Source organism: Macrobrachium nipponense, chromosome 32 (genome assembly GCF_015104395.2).
Source record: "Macrobrachium nipponense isolate FS-2020 chromosome 32, ASM1510439v2, whole genome shotgun sequence".
NCBI lineage: Eukaryota > Metazoa > Arthropoda > Malacostraca > Decapoda > Palaemonidae > Macrobrachium > Macrobrachium nipponense.
In genome coordinates, this window is record NC_061094.1 from 58,001,640 (window position 1) to 58,009,539 (window position 7,900).

A 7,900-nucleotide genomic window follows, 5' to 3' on the forward strand; every position below is an offset into this window, starting at 1 on the left:
GGTAGGGGTACGGCGCTCTAGGTTAGGTTAGGTGGTTTGTTTGGTTAGGTAGTGCCCTGGAAATCACTTTTCTCCTGCTCCCCCCCACACAAAAACCCTGGTTCCCACTTTGGTCCCCCAAGGTTGTTAAATGGGAACAAGGGTGTAATTGCTTGATGCCACCAATATTAAAGATCAGTTTAAGCATAATCAATAAAAAATGCATTGGAAAAATATATATTCTTCTGCAAACAAGAGACGGAGCTCTCCTTTAGATTTACAGTTAAAACCCTCCCCGCCTTGATTCCCAGTGTTAAAACTCTCCCCACCTCGATTCCCAGTGTTAAAACCCTCCCCGCCTCGATTCCCAGTGTTAAAACCCTCCCCGCCTCGATTCCCAGTGTTAAAACCCTCGCCACTTCGATTCCAAGTGTTAAACCCCTCCCCGCCTTGATTCCCAGTGTTAAAACCCTCCCCGCCTTTATTACCAGTGTTAAAACCCTCCCCGCCTCGATTCCCAGTGTTAAAACCCTCGCCACCTCGATTCCAAGTGTTAAACCCCTCCCCGCCTTGATTCCCAGTGTTAAAACCCTCCCCGCCTCAATTCCCAGTGTTAGTACCCTCCCCGCCTTGATTCCCAGTGTTAAAGCCCTCCCCGCCTTGATTCCCAGTGTTGAGACCCTCCCCGCCTTGATTCCCAGTGTTAAAACCCTCCCTGCCTTGATTCCCGGTGTTAAAACCCTCCCTGCCTTGATTTCTAGTGTTAAAACCCTCCCCGCCTTGATTCCAAGAGTTAAAACCCTCCCTGCCTTGATTCCAAGAGTTAAAACCCTCCCTGCCTTGATTCGAAGAGTTTAAATGCCCCCCACCCCCGGCGATTCCAATTGTTTAAATCCCCCCCATTGATTCCTAGTGTTTAAACCCCGGCCCCCGTGATTCTAAGTGCTTAAACCCCGCAATGATTCATTGTTTAACACCCCCCCCACCCCCATTAATCCAAGAGTTCAACTCACACCCCTTCTATTGCAGGTAACGGATGTTAACATACACCTTCATCATAACCAAATCTGCCTCTCGGGGTTTCCGAGTGGTTTGATTATGTTGAAAACATTGGACATTAGAACATTGTTCAAATAACTGTCATTTATAGTGGAAATTGGTATGATATTTTGAGTGCCTGTCAGTATTAACCCATTATTTTTTATTGGTAAGTAACCCTCCAGTTGCTTTTTGCATATTTTAGCATACTAGTTGTGGTGTATAAGTTAGCTAACTTGCACATGTAGTTCACAAACATGAATCAGATTTGGAACGCAAAAAGGGTTAGTTTTACTTTTGTTCAAAACTAATTATCTTTGACTTAACATATTCGAAGCTCTGGTTGTCTTAGAAAAATTGTTTTTCTAAAAATATCTAATATTCTTCATTTGGACCTGATATTCATTCAGTAACTATGAACAATAATTTCAGTAATATCTATTTTTCTACAAATATCTAATAATTTTCATTTTCATACCATGAACAATTTCAGTAATATGTATTTTTTTCTAGAAATATCTAATATTTTCTTTTCAATTTGGACCTGATAATCTCACAATTCAGTAATTGAGAACAATAGTTTCAGTAATATCTATATTTCTAGGATTATTTGATATTTTTCATGTCCATTTGGACCTGATAATCTTAACGTTCAGTAACTGAGGACAATAGTTCTAGGAACTTGAGATTTTCAATACCTTAAATTCTGAATCCCAGAATGTATATAGTTTTTCGTTTACAGGTTCATGAAACTAAATGAAGTGGGAATGGCGACACTAGGGGAAGTGGTATATCAAAGTGGAATATTATGGTCATAAAATATTTTCATATGAAGCTAAAGTTGGAGTGGCTATGGAATAAACGGTTACCGATTTGAATCAGAAATCAGGATTTCCCTCCTTATTCAGAAGAGCAAGGTAAAGAAAAATTTTAGTTGCCTGCTAACAAACAGTCATTACACTGTTGATTGTTCAAGGTAAATTTGACTAAAATTTTAAGTGAAAATTCCTTTGAAACACTAGGCTAAATTACATTTTCTAATGAAAGTTCTGGTTAGAAAGTTCGTACGTTTAACTAGAAATTTAAGTGAAATTTCTTTTGAAACCCTAGGCTTATTTAACTTCTCTAATGAAAGTTCTGGGTAGAAAGTTTTTCCAGTTAATATTTCTTAGCATATTTTTTCAAGGTCACGTTGGTTTTTTTCCCCTTTATTGCAGGAGTGTGGTGACACTGGAAGCCATAAGAAAATACATCACAGAATTTTAAAACTTAAGAATTGACTACGTGAACAAGTTCTGCAGTATATAAGCTTGGTGGGTCACAGAATTTGAGAACTTCGAATCGATTAAATGAACAAGTTTTGCAGCATAAGTGTGGTGGAAGAGAGTTTGATAAACTACCTGAAAAAGTTCTGACTTAAGAGTTGACTACTGCAGCATACGAGCGCGGTGGGAGAGTGTTTGAGGACTCTTAGTTTATTATATGAATTAAGTTCTGCCGTATACAAGGGTGGTAGGACTGGTTTTCATAGCTGGAGTTTACTACATGAAAAAGATTTGAGCATATAAGCATGGTTTAGAAGGGCAGGAAAGAAGAAAAAAATTGCAGTACGTTTAAAAGGGTAGAAATAACCTAAGAAAGGAGTGCGCGAGATTAAGAAGCTGGGTTGCTCCCCAGGGATTTGTTATAATAAACAGTTTATAAAAGATTTTCATTTAACAAATAATCGTCTTATTTTCTTCCTCATTCGTACATATGCTGAAGAATGGCAGTGTAAGCTTTCTTTCGTCTAGTATTCTTTGATCCTTGAACTCTTCTTGATTCACTTATTGTTGGACCCTCACACATTCCTTGGTTTCTTCTTCTTGTAAATTCTTAGTTTATTTCTTGGACCCTCACTCAATTCTTGATCTCTTTCTTCTTGGACCCTCACTCAGTTCTTGATCTCTTTCTTCTTGGACCTTCACACAATTCTTGATCTTTCTTCTTGGACCTTCACTCAATTCTTGATCTTTCTTCTTGGACCTTCACTCAATTCTTGATCTCTTTCTTCTTGGACAGTCACTCGAATCTTGATCACAACACTAGGAGTTCATTGCCGCCATTAAAAACACCAGTAAAATGGGCCATCAACCGCATTCCTGGGAAAAAAATATTTTCTTTAATATTAATCTCCCTGGAAAATGGTATGCTGTAAAAAAAAAAAATACAAATTTGCAATCACATTCGCAAACGTATCAGGCTACTGAAGCACAAAAACTATTTATTCATACATTAGTATCATAAGGAAAAGGACAGAGACCAAACCTAATATATATTTGATTTTAAATTATCTGAAATTCACTCTATTGCATTTTACAAGAGTACAAATGAAAATTCTTAACTTCAATCTTTTGAACAAAATAAATTACGAAGTAAATTATCATAGATATTATAAAGTTAACCAATTAGTTTTCTTTCAAACATATTGAAACAGAACAGTTATGTTTTAAATAAAAACATAAGTTTAACAGAAGGTTTATAAAATTTAATGACAAGATTACACCATACGTGACATGCAAATCTGGCTTGATTAAACCTTAAACCTCACACACCAAGAAAAATATACCCTCAAACGTTCTCCTTCAATTAGGTACTGAAAGTGGCTTGATTAACCTTAAACCTCACACTCCAAGAAAAACAATACCCTCAAACGTTCTCCTTCAATAGGTACCGAAAGTAAGTTTTTTCTTTTAAGATATAATGTTAAAATGTCACTGAGAAAGACATTAAGTTTGGAGAAACTGCTACTTATCAGTGATAAGAAAAAGATCACAAACAATTTTTTATTTTAAAGGTGTTAATATAGCCTAAGATAAAGTATACATCATTATGCTACTTAGCTTAATGAGGACAAACTACTTACTAAAACAGCCAAGTCTAATTATCATTGAAGAATCTTGTCTGATGAGAAATAGGATTTGTTCCCAATACTGCAGCTTCAGTTCACTATCAAAAGATGGAGTTGTTGATGGCTCGTCTTTTAACCTTACAGAAACAGGTGCAATGGTAGATTCCAGTTTTTCACAACAGCAAAGTATGGTATGGTAAAATTTGTGCTTCGTTAAAATCAAATAATTCTTAACCAGAATGAATCATTGACCTTGTGTACGAGTAATTTTGTCAAAAATGAACACTTTCTAAATGAAAAAGTAACAGGCACCATAAATATAAAGGGAAGCCAGACCTCTGAAAGACCGTTATGGGATTGCAGGACTAACTACAGAAATGCGGTTCTGGAATGGAAAAAATATTTATTATTCCAGGTTTGCAATCTACTTTATAAATCTGGAAAACCACTGGTAGTACATTTCACCGCATAGTGCAATATTATGGCAAACCACTTATTAACAATGTGAACATTATGACAAACCACTTAACAACAATGTGAACATTATGGCAGACCACTTAACAACTATGTGAAACTTTACTAATGATTTTTAGTTGAAAGCCCAAATCATTTAGGACAGTATCGCAAGGAAATGCAAATCAGAAGCTCAGCAACAGGCACTGTATTACAAAGAGGGACTCCCATAAGAAATGGGCAGCGAGACCCTTTAAAATCTACTCTGGAATCATATCTCCATATCAACCTCAAAGTAAACACCAAAACAGCAGTGCAAGAAAGCGATGAGCTTCTCGTGTAACAGGTTGAAGGAGGATCGTATAGCTTTTCCCAGCAGTCTTTTGATAAAAGAATATTTACAGTACGGGTAATAAACTACCACAACACCACCACCTTTTGACTTAACACGACCCTACAGTAAGTGCATCAATTCAGTTTTCGACCAAAACAGAATTAAGTCTCCCACCAACCACAATACCACCTGTAAGGGCCACAAATAAAACCTAGTACTACTAACAGAAGTAGTTGTCAAAACACAACTTACATAATGAATATCCAAAATGGCTTCTAAGCTATAGCAACTTAATAATATGCATTGCTGTTGTTGGATAACACTGGAATTAAGCATTAAAGTTTTCGTCAACGTGGATTATGTTTCCTTAGGCCACTTTACCAAATATCCAGCAACTTATTATGCTCAATACACATAAGGCAAGTCACACCAGCAATGACAAAGCACAGTAACTATCTCATGCCAGGTTAGATCCCAACGACAATTTACATGAGTTTTAAAAGTTCCTTCAGATTATGCCAAGTTCAATGTACTTCCTTTTGATCACGTCTTACAAGAAAATCAGTTCAAATGGCTCAACAACGTAGCAGGATAACAAACCTGCATCTTTTAAGCATTGTCAAGTGAAAAACCTTTACATAGGAGTTTGGGTACTATCAACTATAACAGTGATATGAGAATGCAAAACGCAAACATTGTCTAGTTAAAAACTTTTACATATGAGTTTAGGAACTATCAAACACAACAGTGATTTGAGAATGCAAAATGTAAAAATCTTAATGAAAACTAAACAAACACGAACTTTGATAAAAGAAATAATTCTTTAAGGGCTTTGGAGAAACGTCACTAGTGAAGGATAAGAGTGAAGAACTATTTTTGTTAACTTTATTATTAATGTGGACCTTATGTGACAAAATAAACACCCCCTTCCCTCCCTAGACCTTGGCCGCCTTGCTCTGACGAGAAATAATCTTCATACGAACAGATTTCAAGACGTTCAGAGTTATTACAAAGAAGACAGGATATCCATAATCTTCGGACTACAAGTGTTTAAAACTGTTGGGATAAACAGAAGAGTTTTATTAGTGGTACACAGCATTAATTCCAAGTAAAACTCTTATTAATATTTAATAAAGCCTTTTTAGTATAATCTTCCATACGGATATTCATGTCGTAATTATAAAAACAGTGCGAATTTAACCAGACGTTCTTTTTTAGTTATCTTATTAATTTAGGTACTACTGTGTATAATTTCATAAATTTTGTTGGTAGATCTAGGGTACTTATCCGCGGCGGCCTAGACTACGGCAGTTGCCCTTTTTTCTATGCAGTTTTACCTACTGAACAAGAATTTTTAGTAATATTTATTCGGACGACTGTGATTAACCTCAGGGGGGCAGTAGTAAAAACAGTGAAATACATTGGACGTCCCAATCCCTAGTGGATGTCGTATCCGTGGTTACGTTCCTTGCAGTCCGTGTGGAGTGCTTCTGTAGAAATACCTTTGGTTTGCTTATTAAGACTTCTGTTATTTTTTGGGGAGTCGACTAGAAATAACCCTCAGGCCCAGTACTAGACATGACGAAATACATTTGACAGCCCAATCCCTAGTGGCTTTCATAATCACGGGACCATTCCGTGCAGTTTTGCCTAGAATTACTGCGATTAATTTCAAGAAATAGGCTACATCTTATTGAAATGTCTCATAATCTAGTCTTCAGTAGGCTATGTTATCACGTGCAGTCACCCCAGCTAGGTTAGAACATGGCATCCTAGGTCAGGTTAGGTTAAGGGAAGGTTAGATTGCCAAATTTTACATTTAAATATATTTGGTGTATTCAGATGTAAATAAGAACTTTGTGTGTGTGTGTGTTTTTTTTCTTTTTTTTTTTTTAGCAGAGTGACCACAACAGGAAACATGGTTTTGGGTTGTGGGGATAGTCATTCATCCAAGTAGCAAATTAGCAGCTTTATATATTACAGGGGACCACAATGGAAAACCAGGGCTTTTGGATGGTGGGAGATAAAAGTGAGTGAAAGAAAAGGGTGTATTCTAACCTGACCTGCCCTAGGGCACTAAGTGATAGGGGCTCCTTTCAGTTTTTGCTATATTTTTTTTTTATGTGACTGTTCCCCATCCTAATGGGCTCGTATCTTTTGGATACTAATATCAAATATTGCCCCAAATTTCCAACGGTTCTGTTTACTGAGCTTGTGTAACCACTGTAGTGTTAGCTTTTAGCATAACTTGTAAGTTTTGGGGTAGTGAATATTCCACTGAAACTAAAGCTCAGCCATATTAGAGTACTTATTTCAAATGAAAACACAGATGGCATCAGTCTTACAATATTTCTTGTACTTTTAGTGCAATAAGTTCGATTCTTCAGTATTCGTAAGTGGCAGGGGTATTATCAGTACCAAAATTGTGGAGTTTTAATAATCCGGGTATTTTTGTGCCTTTGTCACCTAAGATTCTTTAGTGCATTATTGTTTTCAGTGTTTTGTTTTTAAGTTGTAATCGTAATTTGTAATGGATCCTGCAAGGAGCTTTCCATGCTTCCAATTCATTTATGAGTTGAGCCTGGTTAGTTTGATAAAGATGTGGTGTATAACAGGGACCTGTATCAAAATGAAAATTTTAAGTTTAGACAGTTACTCCTTATAATTATGAAAAAAATTTTTAAGGGTCTATAACTTGGAACACATTCCCCATAATTGAGGTGATGGCTATGTAGCAGAAGACTTGAATGAATAGAAGTTTAAAACTTTTTTTTTTTTTTGTAAAATAATGAAAATTAGAACGTTTTTGCTGATTCCAGGGAATGATAACCTTCAGATGCAGTAACAATCTTAATTCAAGCAAATGGGTATTTAGAAGACTTGCATGGTTGATAAAATTTTTCTTGAAATTTGTTAACTTTAAGGTTTCTTGACAGAGTTGAATTTGACACTGACATTTGATTTTTTTTTTTTCAGATTTATTCCAAACATACGATGGCAGACAAATAGATGAAGTGAATCACAACTGATGCTGCAGAGCTTGGATGCTGCAGCAGATTTGGCATTGCATAGTTACAGTAACGTAACCGCGGATACGACACCCACTAGGGATTGGGGCGTCCAATGTACTTCGCCGTGTTTAGTACTGCCCCCTGGGGGTTAATTACAGTCGTCCGAATAAATATTACTTAAAATTCTTGTTCAGG

At 36.4% G+C, this 7,900-nt stretch overlaps 2 long non-coding RNA genes across 2 annotated transcripts in view; one reads left to right on the top strand and one right to left on the bottom strand.

Annotated features, from left to right (window-relative positions):
* Positions 1–1,017: 1,017 nt before the first annotated feature.
* LOC135207165 (uncharacterized) lies at positions 1,018–2,360 on the top strand. Its single transcript, XR_010312911.1, has 3 exons — positions 1,018–1,186; positions 1,760–1,934; positions 2,235–2,360. It is a non-coding gene; the product is annotated as an uncharacterized LOC135207165 (long non-coding RNA).
* Positions 2,129–7,900, bottom strand: part of LOC135207164 (uncharacterized) — a 6,359-nt gene continuing 587 nt past the window's right edge. Inside the window, exons 2-3 of the long non-coding RNA XR_010312910.1 lie at positions 3,043–3,158; positions 2,129–2,978 (exon numbers count right to left, since the gene is read on the bottom strand). This is a non-coding gene — a long non-coding RNA (uncharacterized LOC135207164). The remainder of the gene's footprint in view (positions 2,979–3,042; positions 3,159–7,900) is intronic.